At 34.2% G+C, this 21,694-nt stretch overlaps 1 protein-coding gene across 7 annotated transcripts in view; it reads right to left on the bottom strand.

The window, feature by feature from the left end:
• Eip93F (Ecdysone-induced protein 93F) overlaps window positions 1-21,694 on the bottom strand; it is an 86,879-nt gene that overhangs the window by 42,052 nt on the left and 23,133 nt on the right. The window contains exon 1 of one of the 7 annotated variants that reach the window (XM_066285775.1): window positions 586-881. The exons of the other annotated variants lie outside the window; for them this stretch is intronic. The gene's annotated coding sequence lies outside the window, so the exon portion shown is untranslated. Of the gene's footprint in view, window positions 1-585; window positions 882-21,694 lie in introns of those variants that run through there. 7 annotated transcript variants of the gene reach the window in all.

Raw genomic sequence — 21,694 nt, 5'->3', positions numbered from 1 at the left:
GCTGGGTATCCCACTTATTAGTGAAGTAAGACGATGCTTTTTGATGGTTCTTTAGAACCGTTCTTTCTATTTCTAAAACTTTTTAGAAATTTTGTTGTTCTTATGATTTTCAGAAAAAAATGCTATTCGAAGGTATTTGAGACGTAGCCTTCGTATCATCAATTTTCATGTACATCGTATGAAAACGAATTAACAAGGTGCACAAAATCTGCCGATTTGCAACATCTAGCGTTTTCTCAAGAAAGTAGCCATATTCGTGAAAACCGTTTCCTTCTATCTCTACTAATAACCGAGATAACCCGTAAAAATACCCATGGGTCATCCCTCGGAACGCCTTACACAAGTGCCACCCCAAGCTGGAAAATTCTCTCAAATTCGTGCGGCATTTAAAAACGTAAACCGATTTTGCTGAATAGGTTTCGGTTTGCGTTCAAACGCTGCGTCCAATTTTAACGGTAAAATTTAGCTTTTTGGTTTTCAAGCCTTAGTGGGAAATAGAAAACTGTGACTAACCAAGCTCAATTTCCTCATGCACATTATGTGGCAAAATAACGTCGAAACTTAGCGAACAACAACAAACATTACCGGGCAATTAACGTCGGTGTCGGCCGTGAAACAAAACACCCGAAACCGGCAAAATCACGTAGGTCGCGAGGGGGGAAAACAAGTGGAGCAAAAGAAGTGTCTGAGGTCGCGAATCGATACTGCAGCCCCTAAGAAAGAAAATCAATGGAAAACCCATGGAAATTGTACAGAAACCGAGTGAAACCCCGCCAGCTTTTGCGACAAACGAATAATTAATAAACAATCACGGAATAATGGAAAAGTTAGTGTACGACATAAGGCCCTTCGTGGACCCCGTTTTAGGGCTACACCGCGTTACACGGGTTTGAGCACTGAACAGCGTGTCGGGTAGGTCAGGTCTGCATATGCGCGGCCTACTTCGGGTTTGTTGTCGATGTCGATCCGTTGCACCTGGTCTTCGTCGAAGTTCGACTTTGTGGCATTTGCCCACGGACTAAAAGTGCGTCCGGTGCGGTGCATTCCCGTGGGTTGGAAATCGCCCTCAGACCGGTCGATCAAGTGCGTTTCCTAAGAAACATTGCGAAGGTTCAAATAACCATCAGAAAGAATTGACATTCTGGAGGTAAACCAGAGACTAAAAAAAACTATCCAGGAGAAATCAAATGTTAAAGTTTAGACATCCAGTCAAAGAACCGAAATAGGCAAACTGCCAGCGACATGCATTTGAGCTTTAAAATTGCTGACTTTGGAGCAAAAAGGGAATGAGTCATTTCTTTTTAATTTTTAGGAGAATCAAGAAACAAAATATACATTGTATACATATCTTTTTGTTTTTCGTGTAGAGTATGGATGTCCCATTTTTGATGAGATCATAACAAAAAACTTCTATTTTGTTGCAATTGTTAAAAAACTTCACCATTTCTTTGTAAACATAGTTTACAGTTATTTTCTATTTTTCTTAAAACATTTATTTTTATTATAACTTCGGTTGAGGTGTAATCTATTTAAATAACTCTACTATAGGCAATTAATGTTTTTTTCTTTATTTTACGTATATTTCTGAATGCTTCCCAACTGTGTCGTATATTGCTGAAAAGCGCTTTAAAAGGGGAACGCCAAAGATTAAACAAACACAGGGTAGTGCATTAAAAAAAAGTTCTGCGTACATGTCAAGAATACTTAGATGAATAAAAAATCTTATATTATCACTGAATTCTATGTAAAAAAGTTTATGAGAATCCGTTTTCAAAACTACAAAGTCTCTTTAAATAAAAAAATTACAGAAGGGGTCCCAAAATGCAACAATTTTAATTTTACTCTGTATTACAGAAAAAAAGAGACCTATGAAAAAACTGTTTGTACTCTGATTTATTTCTTTAAAATGTAGCACGGTATTGCGAAAACCACTTTTAAATATCTTTATTTCTAAACGAGATTTTTTAATAATTTCACCAAAAATGGAATATCCTATACATCTTATTTTTCTATACAAATGAAAATTCTGCTAATTTATCATAAAGAAAACACAGAAATTTTCAAAAAAATTATCACTAATGCAAGGACGGGATAATTCAGTATAAAACTTTTAGAACCGCTCAAGTTTCAAACTTTCAAAAGAAGAATATCATATTCCACAAAACATAATACAATGTGATATCATCAGAGCAGTTTTCTTCGTCATTCGTGCTTGAACCATCTGAAGTTTGCAAAATCAACAGAAACACTTTCTAAAGTGTTATAATTTGACATGTCAGCTTTTGGTATGTACTCTGTAGTCAAATGCATGTCACTTTTAAATTTCTCTCCCTTAAGAGGTAACGGAGCATTATAACAATTTTGTTCTTTTTTTGTTGTTCTTACAAAATAACCAAACGAAAAACGTCGCTAAATAAAATAAAAATAATAGAGAAAGATGATACTTCAATTGGTACAGGAATGGAATAAGTCATGATGACTTATTCGCATCAAATCTATGAAAGGGATGACTCGAATGTGCTTATGAGTTCGTGGCTTATTAAATATTCGTTCCCTTTTTGTTCCAAACTATTGCTGAAGCTTTGTAATAAACTAAGGAAGTCGTATCTGAGTTTTGGCAAAATAGTGACTCATCGCCTTTTTGCAGTCAGATCCTCAATTTCCACCAAATATGTATGTCTTTTTTGAGAATACCGCTTTACTCGCCAGTAAGGGTTGTTGCAGAGGTAGAATTGCCATTATTCTCAGTCAAAACCAACTGAAAATAATATGCAATTTCACCGTTACAACATCCCCTACTAGTGTTGAAGCGTTATTTCAAAAAATGATCAAAAAGAATGAACAATCTACTTCAAATATATAACAGGTGCAATAACGTGTAACATATTTGCTAATATACCACTTTCTACACTATTTGTTGACAACATATGCAAAAGGGAGATGGATATGAGAAAAATGAAGATTTCAAGGCTAGCAGACTCCATTTAATTCATGCATATAATATGTATACCGTGCGCTTACCATCTTGATACCATATATCATCTTGAGAACTATAAGAGATAAAAAATGGTCAAATGGGAAAAGTTAAGAGGAATTTAATGGCCAATTTGATGCTATTTTGAAAACGGTTTTATGTTTTCCGTGTATGAAAAAGACGCCGGAGATTCCATTTAATTATTTTTTTTGAGTAACAGGTTATGTGATTCGTGTTAAAGGCTTATAGTTTCAAAGAAATTCCTACCCTTTCAAGATGCTATCAGACCAAAATTGAATTGATGGCGTAGTCAGCTCCAGTCATTTCCATGAAAAAATTGATAAATCCGAAATTTTGATCGAAACAGCGCGACTTTTTTTTCAGCTGATTTTTAAATTGTGATCTGTTTTTAAATCGCGATTCATTTGCTACACGTATGTTCCAAAAAAACGAAACAATAGAGATGGCCCCTTGTTCCCGTGAACATAAACGTTTTCTTCATTCACAGGGGTGGGGGAAATGGGATTACAAATCTTCATCGAGTCATATTCTTGACAACAGGGAAAAAGAATTCCATTTTTAAAGCATGTCACGTGGGGATGCGAAATTCCCAGTCGAAAGGAAGGTTATATTTGACATTGATAAACGTTTTTGTAACCATACTTCAGTCTTTTCCACCGATGTGAAGTAAAGTGACTTTACCGCACGCTTCACTGAAGTGATTCGTTACTGTAGACCCGCATATCTAATGAAGATAAATATTTAAAACCAATTTTTGAATAGGGAAAATCAATCCCACACCCAAACAAAAGTTTTTGATTTCATCTCCGCTACTTTCCAACACCAAAATGCAAGGTGTTGCAAATTAGTAGGCCAATCCGCTGACCACAGATTCCTTGGGCGAAAATAATTAGATTTTTTCTTATGCAACTTTCTTCTTTGGCGCTTTATCTGTGTATACGGAGTGTTGAAGTTAAAAAAAAATGTTAATAAGCCCGGTGTTTCTGGTCATATTTTAATGAAATTTTAAGGTGATACATAGTTCGATGGTGCGAACTTTTCCTATAATTTGGGTAAAAAATTTTAAACCTGAACGGGGGAAACGAGAGGTCATGTCAACGTCACGCCCACCCCCATCAACATTCTTTTACGCACGTCAATGGTGAACGCAGTCAATTTTGTAAACTATATATTTCTTTGTCTTAATTTTTTTATTATTGCAAAATTTGCCGCTCACTTTAGAAGATATTCCAACATATTGCCTCTCAATACATGATACTGATTTTTCTTTTATATCGGTCACGTACCTTTAAAAATACGATGTACTATCATACGGCTATCATAAATATCAAGCTATGAGTAAATTAAACCTTTTTCCTTAATATTTTGTCTAGATTTTATTCAATTTTATGCAAATTGAATCATTTAAGAAAACTGGCAACAATTTTGGAAAGTTGAAGATAAATAATAATCCAACTAAATGGACTGAATCAATCTAAATTAAATGTTTAATATAATTGCCCTCTTTTTGTATAATACATCAAGAGGCAATATATTGGAGTATCTTCTAAAGTGAGCAGTAAATTAAAACTTTGCAAGAATGAAAAAAATTAAGATAAAGGAAAATTTAATTTAAAAAGTTAAACACTTTCGCTACTGGCGTGCGCAAAAAAAGTTAGGGGGAAAAACATGTCCGTGACTCTCCATTTTTCCCACACTGGTTTGAATTTTTCTTACGTAAATTATAGAAAAAGTGCACCTCACCGAAATGTGCATCACTGCAAAATTTCATTAAAATATGTCAAGAAACGTCGAAATTATTAACAGTTTTTTTTTAACAATTGTAACATTATGTACAGAGTATAAAGCATCAAAGAAAAAATCGCATAAGAAAATTCTAATTATTTTTGTTCAAAGAATCTGTAGTGAGCGGATTGGCCTACTAATTTGCAATACTCACTTATTTCATCACGATGTTCATATCCCTTCCATGTCTTCCCACGCCTTATATCGGATTCAATGAATGAACCTAAATGCTCAAAGTGAATAGGAAAGTCTTCAGTAGTCTTAATTTGTGATGCGCGCGTGGAAACGGCAGATTATCAACATCAAAATGAAATCAACATTTAACAACCCTCAAAACTTAAGGATCTCACGAGTTTCCTGTCGAAATACCCGATGTGACTACTCTAGGTATATCTATCCACTTCAATTCCCACCAATGCGAAATACCAAGACAGTACCATGATACAGCAACACCGATTCCAACACATGTTTTAAAACCCATTTAAAAGGCAAAATGGTTCTTCGTCTTTCTATTACTTCTAATGTGTCCAATCTATCTAAACCTAAACTTCATTCGAACCAATAGAACTGTGGGTTCCGGGCCGACAAATGAGAACCGTCAAGCTGCCGAAAATTTGTAATGGCCAAAGGCCTTCAAATGTTCGGACTCTTCTCATTGGCCCGTTCAGGTCAAACCAGTTTAGAATAGATGAATAGATGGGTTCATACCTTTTTTCGTTTGTTGAGTACGAGGGGAATTTCTCTGAAGTCAAACCTATAGACTTCTCCTATAGTGTTGGATGCTTTGTTGGCACTGATGGTGGTGATTGATGGATTAAGTTTGGCACAATCCGTGGGATAATACATACAATAAAAGGAAGTGAGGACCCATTGATGGATGGTCGTGGCGAGTTTGAGGCGAGTATTTTTATTGGGCACTTATAATTAATTATTGTCAATTAGGAGCATTGTTATTGCTTATTATTAGGTTGAAAGACATTAGCCTTATATTGCGTAGATTGGGCGTCACGCTTCCAATATGAGTACTGAAACAATTCAAATGGCCCTGGTAATGTAAATTTTTAACTATTAATAGTAGGAGAGTTCTTAGAATTTTTATTATCATAATTCGGTTGTTTTGTCGGTTCCAAAATGGTCGTCGGCATGTGCAATTTTTGATAGTCGCTAATTGGTGGTAATTTGGTAGGATATTTGGAGGTCACGAGCGACGCAATAGATATGCCCACAGACCCATGGTTGAAATACGAAACTTGATTGCACCGATGAATATTTATACTTGATATTAGATATGCTTTTTGCCATAGGAAAAGTTTCGTATAAATTTCAAATGGCGAACCGTATGAAACATCATTTTGGTCACGTATGCCTACTATCTCATTCGCGTACCCAGCTACATTCGAGTGTTTGTTGTGATATTCAAATGCTTCTAGGTACGTCTTAAACATCAAAAAACGTGCTCGCGAAGCATTGGTGAAAAAGTGCACTGCTGAGCATTTAATTTCAGGACAAAAAAGACATCGAAACGGTCTTAGCGTTTCAATTATCCAAAAGAAACCCAACACGCCGCTATGAGCCTTGGGAACATCTGCCGGGGCATTACGCTTTACTTATGTTACGTCAAAAAAAAAACATAGTTTTGCCATTGTTGCATGAATGCAAGGGATACGAACCGGTCCAAGTGGATTATGAACGAACAAAGGCTTCCAAAACACATTGGAGTTTACGTAACCAATTAATCGATAAGGCATAGCGATCGGTTTAAAAATAACAAATGCTTCAGTTGGAATTTTTCCCCAACAGGGCAACGACGACGCCACTGGTTCCATCATCGACAAAATGCACCAAACCCATAGTAATAATAATTTCCTGGGTGCATTAACGAGTCCGGCCAACGGACGTTATCTTCCCATCAAAAAAATCGTAAAAAAGGCTCCCGAGCCGAATATCGACCACCGATTTTTTGTTGCTAAAAGTGACATTTCGTGCGTGCATGCATCTATCTGATTGTGACCATTAATTTTCACCTGACACGCAATAATTCATTTCAATATATCACCACGTATATATATGAACATGTATGCGACACCCGAATGCAGTTTAGGTCGGGGTTAAAAGGGACGTTTTTAAGGGAGCAGCGCCATATTATGAGGTGTACCTTATCAGTACAGTCAGTTTTCATTGATGATGCATTAGAAAAATTGCACAATTTCAAGAAACCCAGTTGAGTTAGATATGCTTTACCAAACCTTTCTGCACGCTGTAGATACATACGCCTTGAATAGCACATCGTGAATACATGCATATTATAATTTTGATATTACCTATTATTCCATGCATGTCCACCTGACCTAACTTGAATTAACCCTTTTCTCGCCAATTTCTAATTTTATTGCTATTTTGATGTAGTGTGCTATTTATATACATAATTTTATCAGGGATTTCTCTTGTGTTTGTCCATTGGCGTCTCCTAGATATTAGTGGTTTCAGAGCGCTTCATGGCCGATAGCAACAGTAACCCCACCTAATTTAAATTGCAATTTCTGCGTTAAATACTGTGTAAAATAATTGTGTAAAATCAATGGTATTGTTTTGTAAATTCTAATCCCTCTGGTGGATATTTCCTCTCGGTAACAAGTGAAAGAAGCGATAATATATGATAGGTTACTAAAAGTATAAGGTTCCCCATATTGACCTGTGCACTTAAAACTGCAAATAAAAATTTTCTATTCGCAGTAAAAAACCTTTATACCTATTTTTTATACCTTTTATCGGACTAACAGACAGGGTATCCATTAAACATACGGTACAAATTTAGGGGATTATTCCCTGGAGTGTTCTAAGAATATTTTGTGTTTTGACGATTTTTGAAAAGCCTCGTTGTTCCGAAGATGGAGGGCGAGAAAAACTTTCGACAAGAGAAACATTTTACTACTAAATATTACATGTAAAACTTCTTAATCTACAAGAACTATTGAGACTAACTACCTCCTAATCTTCTCTTCATTCACTGCCGGAGTCTTACAAAAACATTAGAATCGTTTCTTATTGATTACACCCAGCAATGCTCAGGTTCTTCAAATCTTCCAGGTTTCCCACCTTTTTTTTGCCACAAACCTTCCAAACTTGTTATTATTTGTTAACGTTTTCGCGAAACAGGCACATTAAAACGAAGTGGAAGATCAGGAAGGCCAATAACTGTAAGAATGCTAGAAGTAGAAAAGAATGTGCTAACTCTGATAGAGAAAGATCCAGTTACTGACGCTGATCCTTTTTCACCACAAAGAGAATTTCTTAAGAAATGGATCAGTCGAGGTAGACCCTACAATGAGTATTTCATCCTAGGTAGTTATTTTCTACAGATGTTTTAGATTAAAAAGCTTTCCGAAAACTTTTCTCGCCCTGTGTTTTCGGAACAGAGGCTTTTTAAAAATCATCAATGGAAAAATATTATTAGTATAATCCAAAGAATAGCTTCCTGAATTTTTGCCGTGTATTTAATGAAAACCCTGAATTGCTAATTTTACGAGGTTTATAATAAGTTTAGATAACTATTAAATTTTTTTAAATAATGTTTTTTAAATGCGCTCGCTCATGTTCAGTGCAATTTTGAATTCTAAATTAAAAGTTGTTCATTACCCGACGAAGCAAATCTCCATCTTGATCTTGATCCACGAAAGAAAAATTTATCAATTTTGTTAAAATTTAAATTAATTATCAAAATGAGTAGTTCTGTAACAATTAATTTTTTTATTTTAATCTTTACTTGTTGGTCATTGGAGTCGAAATTCTCGCGAACAGTTTACCAAAAAACTCTACAGTCCAAAAGATGTTGTTTGGTGTGGTGTGGCGACATTTCTCGAGACAGAAAAGTGCATTCGAAATGAAACTGCAAAAATACTAGGCGATGCAGAATTTTTTACTTAAAAATCAAAATTGCACTAAAGTTGATAAAGAGCATTTAGAAGACATGATTTTTAAAAATTGAATTGTTATCTAAATTAGTAATAACCCCATAAAATTAACTATGTATTAGTCCAAGAAAAGATTTTTTACTTTGATTAGGAGGTTTTTATTTGACTTTTAAAGTGTATAGCCTAATATAGGGAATACCTATAAGAAGATTAATGCATTTCAACAATCGAATATAATATTTTTTCCTAAATACTATTTTAATATTTCTAAGTTTTAGTGTACGAAAACAGATGGGTAGGCCCTTTCTAAAAGTTAAAGATCTTCCCCCAATTCATATTTTTTGATTGTCGGAAGAAAACAAGCTCCTTCTTGAGAAGTAATTACCATAAAATATTATGAAAAACTATATAATTGAATGTCATCTCCAAAGGGCTTTTTTGGACACATTTCCATAGGAAATTTCTTTTCATTTTGACTTAAGACTTTTTCCGCTTTATTCTATCGTGCTGAAAAAGCTATCCAGAAATGATGGAAGTATCTTGTAATTTCAACTATAGTTTTTATACTTGTCAAAGTTTTTTCACTTATTTTTCTATACTTTGCAATTTTGCCAAAAATAATTTTTTATACCCACAACAATTATGTCTCATGTAAGGAAGCGAAACATCAGTTTCATCTTTTTCATTTGAGAAAACTTCCTTCTTTCTCCATCTTTCTTTTTCATAAAACAGAGACCTTCCACAATAATTAGTTTGTCAGTAATTCAAATAATTATAGGATACCTTAAATGCATGCAATGTTTTCCGGAATAGACTGGATCGATACTAATTCTAAGTTGACCTAATCCTTTACGCTTTCTTCCATATTAACCCTATTAAAAGAGTCCAATTATCCATAGATTTTCTGAAAGTTACTTCATAAATCTCAATAAATTCTTGGTATTGGATGTGTTCTATTCGTTTTAAAAGAATTTATTTTCAATCTAGACCTCAATAATTATTTAAAGGGCAAGACATGAATTTAAAGAAAGATCTATCATTCCGAAGAATTAGGTACCTATATGCTGTTGGAATTCCAACTATACAATATATTGAGAAAGCAGTCTGAGAAGTTCAATTAGAGGAAGACAAGTAAAAGCCAATTCCTGTCTGAAAGATTTTTCTTTTAGTCGATGATACTACATCCATCTATCGCAGTTGTTCCAGGGGTTTAATTTCAAAACGAACCACCTCAAACATCGTTTTGTTGTATGGAAAATTTCGAGTTGAGAAGGCGAATTTAATTTTGTTCTTTAGTTTGGTGCTTTCACATACGAAACTTCGTGTCCCCTCTCAAATCAAATTTTCCATAAAACAAAAAGATATTTGAGGTGGTTAGTTTTGAAACAAAAAAATATATTTTGATTTGGTTCACCACTCTCGCATAACCGCCGTTGATTGAATTCTCAGTCGCTGGGCAATACGACTTCAACACTACTCGCTGCACCTTTACCAGCTGCTCTTGCCGCACCAAATATGGCACCAACACTACATTAATTCTTAATTTTCCAATTTTCAGCGTTTGAATGATCTGCTTTCTACTGAAGAACAGTTACTTGTACGTTAAGGTACGTTATACCAGTTTTTTGGTCAAATTCACCCCTCATAAACCATCAGGCCTGATTGCGTCTTCATGGCGTATTTATCAGCAAAATACCAATAATCGACTTCCTCTTGCCACCTGCGTCGCATATAACCCACTTTCCATTAAATTAATCTAAATGGTGCGAATGTAGGTTTGTACCAGGAGCCGAAAATTATTTACGCACCTTCATGACACCGTAGGCAGGATTCGCCGTAAGGTTAAAGGGCAAGAATTTAAATTCGCCGTGTTTTCCAACTGCACACGAACAATTTAGAGGTCTCATCCAGTGAAATGTTGTTTATTAATTATACGGTTTTTAACCGTTCTATACAGAAGGCTATACATGACACAGTGTTTCGATAACAATGGTTCGAATTTCTCGCTTTACAGTTGAAATAGCCGTTTTTCCGAACAAAGGGAAGCATCTCTGCGTTTCGGTACTTTTGTTATTTATAGAGCTGCAGAGGTTTTTCCAGGTTCTGAACCTTGATTTTTCGACATTGCGATTTAAGCGCAAAAAGTGCGCCATCATTGTTTAAAACACGCAGAACAGTTTCCTTGCAAGCTTATTAGACTAATCTATAAACAGGTCAACGAACAATTACTTTGAAGAGACTAAACAGCGTTCCGTGACTATGCCTAGACTGCCGAGATGCTTATTAACCCATTTGCGAGCCGGTCTGTGTGTTTATTTCATGTATGCCACCAGACCAACCCTCAATCCTACGTTAGTTGTAGGAGAAATTCAGGACCAAATTACGCTCTTAATTTCCTCAGTTTGGGTTTCTGATATTTTGCGCATCACTAATTAATTTGAGTTCAAGTTTGAGTTAATTTCAAATGATATAAAGACCGAACTATGCGTGATTACCCACCAGGACATAAAATGAATACGGAACATAGTGAGGATGGTTAAAGTTAAATTTTTAAATGGAAAACGTTGAACATTTGAGTGATGTTCAAGCCATCTGCAGGAAGTTGCAGTTCGTCAAAATTTCGGCATTTGCCCAATTTTCGCTAGGTTTGTTTTCTAAGCTTTTTTTGCTTTACTGCATCTTTGACATCGTCAAACTTTAATTTAAACATTCTTCATTGCGATTTGTCCATCGTTTCTGTGATTTTTGGTGTACAGGATTTGATAAGAAAATGTAAGTTTTCGACTAAATACAGAAAAACTAAGTTACATGTCATGACATCGATTTTCGAGAAATATTTAGTGGCAACAATTACTGGTTTGGGGAAAGGAAGCTCTCTGTAGCGCATCGCTCCTTAAGGGAAAATACATTTTTAATTAATTCATTTCTAGATATCAAAATAGGGTTTTTGCCGTTAAAAATTTTTCACAAATCAAACTAATGACTGATAAGTAAGCTTCTTTTATTTAGTCAAAAAACGAGGTTGCCCTATCAAAACAATCCAAATGTGACTGATGACACTGAGCATACAGGGTACGTCATGGAGATATATCAGCGACCGATAGTACCCCGCGATACATTAAAAAAATGCTAATAAAAACACTAAAAAAACGCGTCATCTTCAATGTACAGGGTGGCAAAGTTTCAAACTTTTTCTAATATTGTGCGGTTTTCTCGTGTATGTTTAGGGTCGAATTTTTGAAAATGCGAAACGTCAAAAATCAAAACAAAATTATTAAAATGGGTAAAACTCAGTCATGACATCATACATTACAGGCCAGAAATTGTAGATTTGACTTTTTCAATTTACATTCCTAGATATTTTTTTCAATTATAAAAAAACAGTGATGGATACAAAAACACTTCAACAGACCAAAAAGCTAATGAACTGATGAAAAATTTTTAATTCGGTATGAAATTTGCAAAAAAAGGACACAGAACATAAAATAGTACGTGTTCCTAAAACATAACACTCTGTAGACAGCTATTGACGATTTTGACATTTTGTTGTAGGTCAAAAGAAAATAGGTGGGCAAAATTTCTCAAAATTTAACTGAAGACATACGAGAGAAAACGTAAAATATGAGAAAAAATTGTTTAATTTTGCCAACCTCTATATCGAAAACAGTACTTCTTTGATTTAACCTTCGTTAAGTCTGCTTGAATTTTACTCGAACGAGACCATGGGTGTTTTCCATAATATTACCAACAGGTATTGATGTGTTTCATTTAAACTACTTATAAAGCGTTCTAGGGCCTCTCAATGGCACCAGCCAAGAGCATTGGCTTTGACTTTATTTGATGGTGAATGACGCCATAAGTTGTATAAACAGACCTCTGGGTAATTCCCTGTTATGTAAACCAATTTGCCATAGCATGACACGTTGCAAATTCTACCAAAAAATATCAATTTGATCTGTGAAATTGCCTCCCGCAACAGCTGGACTAACGGCAAAATGCTGTCGGATAATAATTAATTGATTTTACGAATATTTATACGAAATGTTCTTCTCTTTCCACATTAACTATTTCATTACTTCTTATATTTTTTCCGATTCATGCAACGCCTAAACCAACTTATCATTCAGGTTATCTGCTCCAAGCGTGATATGATACAAATCCATTAAAATAAATAGACCATTTACCGTTGTTTCAAAACACATTTTGATTGCTATTGCCAAGTACTTACTAAGTATAATATACTGAAATATAATTCGATGGGTGCATTCAATTTACCAATGCGTTTAATTAGCGCAATAATTAGCAAGATTTTTTTCAACCAAGTCCGTGCGTGCAATTTTCGCAGCCATTTACCTTGCCTTTTTATTTAATTGTTGATGAAATATTATATTATGATCGTTTGCAGGCCAACAATTTAGAAAATTGTTTTGATTGCCACTGGGTAAATTGGTTAGACGTTTGAATAAAAAGCAATAGAAGTAATTACAATGATTTTTTTTTGGCATAGATACAATGATTTTTAAGTGATTTACTGACCTTATTGTATGGTTCGAGATCACACGGTATTTTAATGAAACGCAAATTAAGAAAATACCCAAAAAATCTATGCAAATGCCTTGAAGTGCACAAAACTGTAAGAAAATCAAGGACAAAATAAAATTTAATATAAGGCACTGATAAAGCTTATAAGATAATGCCCATCAATAGAACTTACTTGTGCATGTTAACATAAATTTTCATGAACGGTGTTTCACCTTGATCCTGGGTTTCAAAATCTCTAGAAAATTGGGTCCTTCAATTCCAAAGAAAATGACATTATAATGCAAAGAGCAGATAACACGTAACGCTCTCATCGTGATAATCCACCTGCTCCTATAGCAAAAGATGCCAGAAAAGTTCATTTTGCAGTTTACCTTTTCAAGGAGTTTCGTTAACGAAATTACTGTGCGCATGGTTTTGCGGGGGCCTTGAGATTGCCAACTTATTTGTGTTGATTAGTACAGGGTTTAGTGTAATTATCAACAATTTTGGGAGATTTTATGTGTCGAACTCATAATGCACAGCGAAAAAATATTTTTCTTGTTTAAACATATATAAATGTTATGAAATTTTATTAATATTTCCTATATTGCTGTATTATATTTGTTTGGTAAATTACCGCCCAACATAATTTGTTATGTCAAATGTCAACTGTCATTGTTACTTACGTGACATATGTCACTCGTTCTCTCATTTTGAATGCCTACCTTGGTCAAATATTTCTATATTAATGTATCAATCAGACAATTGACATTCTATCTCCACCTGAACCCAAAAAACTTAGTTAGAAAGGAAGGACCTAAGAAACTTTGCTTAATGTACAGACAAAGGTATGTAAATGAGCATATCTTACTAACACATCATCAATTATTATGTGACAACAATAATCTTTTTAGACGAGCAAAATTCCATCCTGCAAACTAACGAAATCACGATTCATAAAGCCAATTTTGGTTCGTTAAGAATGAAAACATGTAAGTCTAAATTTACATCACTATTCAGTACTATTAATAGCAGTTAATCAAAGCAAAGTAAAAAAAAAAAAACATTTTTGAAATATTTGGTGTTGATGTGTGTCAATTTGTTACTTAGGCCTATAGACTGTAACCTAACAGTATATGAGTATGACACAAATATGTTTTGTTTTTCTTATTTGACTATTTCGTGCTGCGCTTGCGTTATGACAGTCATGTGGTTTTTTGGCTTCAGATCTCGTACTAAAAGTACTTGAAATTTGCACATTTGTCGGTGCTGTGTGCCCCTGTCCGCTAGAATATGGCTCACGGTTACGCTGACATTTACATTTTAATGCCACTATTATTTCGCTATCATTCGCTATATACCGCGGATACCCGCTTATCTTGTGGCATTATATCCGAGATGCTTGAACAGGTTTCAGTTCTGCTATGTAATTTTAGTCATTTTTGTTATTTTTGGATGGGATAAAAGCTTTGGAATCAAGTTCATTTGTCAAGAATCGTACCTCTCAATGCTACACAGGAATATATCGATAAGAATCAAAAGCCTCGAAATTTATAACAAAAAAAAAACTAAAATACCTTCGAGTTTCTGAGAAAAACTCGAAGGAAAATCAAAATTAAACGTCAAAGTTCTCAAAAACAACTAATCACAATTCTTAAAAGGGAAAGCCAACTTAACTAAAATTCCCTTCTAAATTTTGAGGACCAAGTCATTTTTTTCATAAAACTTTAAAACGCCTTAAAAAGGATCGAAATCTTTCACAAAAACTTAAAACACCCTCTAAAGGGAAACTTGAGTTAATCTTTAAATCTGTTAACAAGTTACGGGAGACAGGTGGTAAAGGGTGTAGAGCATTGCAATTAAAATTGCTGTAGAACGTAAAATCTATGTCCATTCCCTTGCTACTTAAGTCCGGAATCATTTACTTCTCAGACTTTCAAATTGTTTTCAACGGAACACCCGGTATTGTTTTATAATTTTTCAGCTCTTAAATTTTGAACGAATGGCTCATACCATGGCTATTTTAAAAGTTTAGACTTTATATTTAGAAGTTCCGAATGATTTGAAATATTGAATCCCCACCACCTTTGGAATTGTTTTCAAAGCAACACCCAGTATTATTTAATGATTTTCCAATGTTGAAACCGTTTATAGGAAGTCTTCGTACCATAACCCATTCGTAAAGTTTAGACTTTGTGTTCAGAAGTTCTGAATGTTTTTGTCTGGCTTGGCAAGGAATAATGCACTCCCAGTAACTGGAATTATTTTCAAAGCAACACTCGGAATTTTGAGGTGTTGTTCTTCGTTTAAATTGACTTTTGAATCCTATATAACCATGAATACTCAATCGAGGACCTGAAATGTTTATTTGAATCGGTTTTCAAAATCGCGAAACAACTATCTACGTATCTCATATATTACCAATTTTGTAGAGTTCGTCTAGATGACTCATTTGATTTTGATTCATTTAATTGATCATATTTTATGAGGTCAATTGCTTTGTCCATATAGATCGGAATCAATTGCCGAGATGTGGATACTCAAATTTCGAAAACTTATACAACATTGGTAGATACCTTTCCCTTCTGGAAATGTTCAGAAACATCATTGAAAGAATGTTTTTCCGCTTACGACGGAAAATCCCACATACATCGACAATGGACATGGAACACAAAATGTTGGAATGCAACCCGAAAATCATTAATCCAAAAAGACTTATTTGTTGGATTTACTGGTATGAATTACTCACACACCCACAAGGTTAATAAAACCTCTAATCAAACCAGAAGACATATACTTACATGAAAAATTGTGGAGTAAACGAACTAAAAACCAACACATTGTGATTGGAGAATAACTTTTTCTTCTCGCATTTTGAGGAGATCTGAGTAGAGAACTTGAGAATTTTCATTACATTCTTTCATTGCACATTATAGATATTTTTCACATTATTTTCGATCGATTGAATTCTGATAACAAATAAGTCTAGAAAAATAATTGAGTATTAATCACTAAACTGAATAATAATGTCAGTGGAGGATTACTTATTGGGAATTACACCAAATTATACGCGATTACTGAGAAGAGAACGAAATTCCTTCAATTTTAGATTATCGCATGCAGTTCAGAGAATTTAAGAGATATACATATTTGTTTAATTAGATGAATCAAGTGAAAAGATCATCGGGCATATGTAAAAAGTTCTACGATTCTCAAATCGTCGAATATTAACGCTAAATGTTTAAATATTTAACTCGAGAGTATTCACTGCGTTAGAAAAAATTTTAAAACTATAGTTTAGTGTCCACAAAAACTATCTTGCTCGTCTATAGTATTCCCCCCGCAGAAGTGCTTCGCAAGAGGGCTTCATTAACCTTTGACAATTTATCGCTGACCCTAGAGAATTGGTTGGTCCTTGGAGAAGAGATGAATGACCCAGGAAAAGCCACCATACGAGACCTACTCCAAAAAGTGAGGTTCAACTATTGGGTAACACGTAAAACAGGTTTACGAAGCATCGGTGTCCAACGTGTACATGTCCCATTTGTACACAACAAACAGAAACGTTTGTGTTGCGTGTAGTCAATTCTCAGATTGCATGTAACATGTACCTTCCAATCGACCTACCTCTATTTGAAGATATTTTCTTTTGATATTGTGTTAACGGGGAGTATAGCGACTAATCTCGAATTAAGTATGCAAACCTGAAGCATTTGAATTTCAAGATCCACAAATTTACGCATATGCACCTAAAACTAAATCGATTTGAGCACATTTTCCACTGATCGAAAAAGTCAAATTGAACCTCTAAGATTTAATTTTTCGAACTATAAATTGCATAGATATTTTGGTCCATCATCAAGTTCGGCCACAAAAGCTGACCACGTTTTTGTTCTTTGCATTCGCGTTCACTGACCATTTCGCTTCAAAACTCCATTTTAATCGTTTGTGCTCAAGCTGGCAATATGTCGTCCATTTTCGCTTGAAATTCTAATATCCCCACATTTCGGAGACATAATAATCGGCAGTTAAAAATGGCGATGTGTCGAATTTATCAATAATATTATTGGTAGTTGTCAAGGTTAAGCGAACAGGAAATGCCCGGTGCCTGGGTGCCCATCTATTGTTTAAATCAGCGAAATGAAACCGAACTTTATTTTGATTTTGTATTGTACTTTAATACATGTTTTGAGGTCAAGGGTACTTTATATGCAACGCAAGCATCTGCTTTAACGAAAAAATTCATGAAATCTATGACATACCTACAAAAAAAATAATGGTTTATGGCTTGACCTATACCTGACCGCAAAAAAGATAGTAATTACTGATAGACGTGAAAAATTAATTTTGAAAGCTGATAATTTGATGGGTACACATCACGTATCCGACCAAAAAAAGTGACTAGAGACGAATATTAAAATATTTCGAACGTTTAATTTATCATTCTAAACTATTTTGCAGTCAAGGTTAAAGTGGTCATCAGAGTTATTTTTATGCATCTAATTTTGCGATAAATTTAATGGGAATTTTAAATAATTAAAAATTTACTAATGCCGAAGTTTTTCGACGAACAACCGACGTCAAGCGACCGCATAAATTGCGTTGAACCATCAAATTTGATCGTGAATTATAATGTCAAAAAATGCTGCAGTTTTTTTTTTCATTTCAAGCCTAATTTCCTCAACAAAAATGAATGCTGATAAGCAAGTTTTGCAGCTTACATACTTTCCTTTAGCAAATACTTAAACTAAGATACGTGCAAGAATTTTTAAAATTACCAAGTTATTAAAAATTAGTATGCCCCGTTCATGGTTCGCGTCAGTTAAAAGTTTTAATTTTAAAGAAATATGGCCGTCTATGGGAAACGCTGGAAAAGAACAATGATTCATGGGAAACTCGCTATATAAGCACTATATTTCATTAATTCATACTATTAGGCTTAATAATTTTCAGGTGGGTAATTGCAAAAAACGCGGTAGCACTCACTCTAAGGAATTATGGTTATTTATAATTGCTCTTCTTAGTTTTGCTGAATACATTAATTACTCTGCTGTTTTTGCCTGTACAATGGGCTAATAAAAATTCCATTAATAGATGAAGAATGGTGCATAAATTTTGTTGCTTCGTACTTAAAATGTATGAAAGTAGGGAAATTGTTCCATGTTCTAGATTACCTATAATAACGCAAGAGATATTGATAATTTAAGGTCAAGTCGAGAACAAAATTACACAGAATAGTAATAAAGATTCATCAGTAATTCTCTTTGACATAACGAAAATCAATCCCTGATGAATCTATGGTAAATTATTGTCTGAAATCCAACAGTTCCTTAGGTTAATGAAGGGGCATATGTATGTATATGGAACAGTAAAAAAGATACATTCGAAGGAAATGGAGTGATTTAAATATCCGGCATTTTGTCTTAAAAAAAGTATTGAAACTTCAGAAATCTGAATATTTATTCAATGCCTACAACATTCTGTTTATTTCTTGTTAAATCTTTGTAAAGATAAAATAAAGAATTATTTTAAAACAGCATAAGGAAGCAATACCAATTATACACTATCTTATACAGATGCAGGATGTTATGAGAATAAAAAAGTGTAACTGTTTAAGACAGTTTTTCCCCCAACTATTAAAAGTGGATATTTGTCGTTTTTCATGTATATACACTGTGACTCAAAAATATATAACATTGTTATGTCGGGCCAGAATTTCCTCAAAGAGTTCTAGGTCACACAGAAGTTAAGAAAACATTGATTTCTATAGTGAATGTGTAATCATGGGACTATCTTCTAATATCTACATTAGAGACTCTTATTATGACGGAGTTAAATCAAATTAAGACTCAATTACATTTTCAAAAATTGATTGATACTACTTAGAATCGCAGAAATTTCCAATTGGAATGCACTCTGTTGGTAATTAGTCTGCCACTAAATGCATCAGATTTTTTTATCATCAACTAAAATAAAACAAATAATTACCAGCGCAGAATATATCGTTCATATAATAATACTGTAATGAATTTGGTGAATTGATTAAAAAAAATTATGATCTACAACAGTTATTATTGGGCCAAAAACGCAAGCAACATTAAAATTTCGTTATAATATGCCTCCGATGAGCAATAGGGTTGATCCAACAAAAATGATTTTCACTTTTTCTTGCATTGAGCTGCATTTCAAAATTTTCTCATTTTTACGTTCTGCATCTATGTTTTAGTGGGAAGGTCATACTCTCCTATTGGGTCCAAGACAAGATCAACATCCAAAAAAAGAAAATATTTAAAATTTTACTAAATACATACCTAAATATTTAAGATTGATACCTACTGTAAAATACAATTAATGTTTCAATAAAAATTACAAGTTACTTTAAATTAGTTGTTGAGTTAAAATTATAAATTAATATTCCTACTGTATTCAGAGCAAGATTTAGAGCTGTAGGCGCCCCGGGCAAAGAATTACTGAGACCCTTGGGTGCTCTACAAACATGCCTTAGTTTTTCCCATGTATTAAGTGCAAGATAAAACCTGTGCTTCTGTTTTCGTTCCGAGGACATATGGGGATATCCTAGTCGATTGCTCACTTTGCACCCCCTTAAATCTTGCCCTGGCTACTGTTCTGCAAGCAGAGATGCGGCAATTTTCTTTTCTTACCTGATTAGCCGCTTTTTTCCCCGTTTTTCCTTACTCTGTAGTACATCAAAGCACAACGTGTAGTTGTATCACGATGTATACGATGTATCACTATCGTTACTGTACACACAAGTATTTATCATAGATTTTGTAGGCAAAAATATACTAAATTCTTCTAAAAAATTTCTTACAGAGGCTGGATAGAAGCAAATTAAGATGAAGGACATGGAAACAAAGGAACATTATTTATTCCCAGCGAACCAGAAACCATTTTCGGTAGCCAACCACAATAGGTACCTTTGGAAACAGTGCGAACACACACAAGGTGGCATCACAATCAATGCACAGTAATTAAAAGCCATTTACTCTCAAGGACATTAACAATCCACTTTCGTTGCTGAAACCTCACATCTACCACTTTCCAGGAATGTGCAAGAGCTGAACACGTCTTAGACGTAGGGGTTTTCACATTTCACCCCCGGGAGAGACTTTTGACTCTTGAATGGAATCGGATTATAGAGTGGTATTATGGAATATTATCGAATCCTTATGGAGACTGAACTCACACGAGGAATAAGGGAGTGGATTGGGAGCGAAAACGGCCCGTAAGGCCTAATCGCAAGGCTTCGGCCTCCCGCTTTACTACCACTACTATTCAACAACACATACAAGGAAATCAATAATCCATAGATCAAAACGCGTCCATTGAAAACTATATCATTAATTCTGACTTCTTTGAGTATGCAGTAATTATTCAATAGATCTCGCCAGTCTCCTGTCCAGTCTATGGCGACATCTATGGTCAACATTTCTTTTAGTTTCATAGTTTATCAAAGCTTCAGATAAGTCAACATCGAGTTAATTAATGTTGCACCTTTTCAAATTGTTTGAGCAAATTGATGTAACGTTCAATTTGTAATTTTGGAAAGACAATTTATAGAAGTTTCTCGCAGAAACTCGAGTTATTATTGGTAATGTTGCAGCATAAATCAGGTCTATAATGCAATTTTTCTCCGTATAAAATTCTGGGTGTGTTGAAACATAAGTGAACACTTTTAAGTCTAATTTTTTATTAAAAGCCGCGCCTCGAATCTATGATTACCCATTTGAAGTATTTTTTTAAACACTGACTGGATTGTTCTAAATTCTGCAGTTTACGTTCTAAAGCTGCAAGAATCAATAAGTTTAAGAGAACCCACGATTTTCTGATAAACAATATAAATAATTGCCGCAATAAACCGCATTCCTATTGTAGATCATAAAAGCGTTTTACATAGAGACCTTGCCGTAGAAAATGCTTGCTATGCCAACCAACAATAACTATAAAGACGAAATATAATACATTCTAAAAGATAAGAAGAATAATGGTCATTATGGTGCTTTCAAGAACATTCGAAATAGTTTTTAGCCCGCTAATAAGTTTGTTTAATTAACGTTTAAGTAAGTACTTTTTTTGGTATATGCACGAAAGGCGTACTTCCGGGTTTATTGATGGCAACTACATGACGATTTATAACGAGTTAAGTAGAAATTTGGTGATTATATTGTCAGCATATTTGCGTACACCTAATTGAACATGCATGTTCAATGTTTTGTTTTATTAACTTGTTTACTAAGTTTCAGATGTAACACTACTATTAAGTCAATTTACCAATTAGAAGATATGAGCAGAGCAAATTCCCAACACACTTCACTCTACAAGGGTGGAGCATTTTACAATTCACGGATACCTGTATTAAAAAAAAAATCTTTTAAAGTGGTATTTTGTGATTCCCACACAAATAGGTAAAGATAGCAAAACTAAAAATACCATATTGAAATACACAAAAAAGTTAATACTT

Source organism: Euwallacea fornicatus, chromosome 1 (assembly GCF_040115645.1).
Source record: "Euwallacea fornicatus isolate EFF26 chromosome 1, ASM4011564v1, whole genome shotgun sequence".
In the NCBI taxonomy this organism is placed as follows: domain Eukaryota; kingdom Metazoa; phylum Arthropoda; class Insecta; order Coleoptera; family Curculionidae; genus Euwallacea; species Euwallacea fornicatus.
Note: the sequence above shows the minus strand (reverse complement) of the source record. Positions and strands in the feature narration are given on the sequence as shown.